Source organism: Fukomys damarensis, unplaced genomic scaffold (genome assembly GCF_012274545.1).
Source record: "Fukomys damarensis isolate Sample0158 unplaced genomic scaffold, DMR_v1.0_HiC HiC_scaffold_28, whole genome shotgun sequence".
NCBI lineage: Eukaryota > Metazoa > Chordata > Mammalia > Rodentia > Bathyergidae > Fukomys > Fukomys damarensis.
In genome coordinates, this window is record NW_022900940.1 from 34,765,492 (window position 1) to 34,765,779 (window position 288).

The 288-nt window shown below is 64.2% G+C and overlaps 1 protein-coding gene across 16 annotated transcripts in view; it reads left to right on the forward strand.

Annotated features, from left to right (window-relative positions):
- Nucleotides 1–6: 6 nt before the first annotated feature.
- Nucleotides 7–288, forward strand: part of Tbc1d5 (TBC1 domain family member 5) — a 552,135-nt gene continuing 551,853 nt past the window's right edge. For all 16 annotated transcript variants that reach the window (XR_004514672.1, XM_033757108.1, XM_033757102.1 and 13 more), the window contains exon 1: nucleotides 7–205. The gene's annotated coding sequence lies outside the window, so the exon portion shown is untranslated. The remainder of the gene's footprint in view (nucleotides 206–288) is intronic.

Here is a 288-nt window from a genome sequence, read left to right on the forward strand (position 1 = left end):
CGCGCCAGGAGGCGGCCGTCGTTACGGCGCGAGCGTGGTCACGTGGCTGTTGGTCACCGCCACCCTCCCCTCCCGCCCTGTTTTCCTTCTGGTCGGCCCGGGCCCGGACGGCTCCGCGAGCGCCTGGCCGACTGAGGGAGAGAGAAAGAGGAGGGGAGGAGGAGGATTCAGGGAGTAGGAGCTGGGGAGTCCTTCTGCGCCACAGGTAAAACAAAATGATGACGATAATCGTAAATCAGCCCAAGACCCCTGAGCACCTCTGCCTCTCTCCAGTGCAGCCTCACGTGC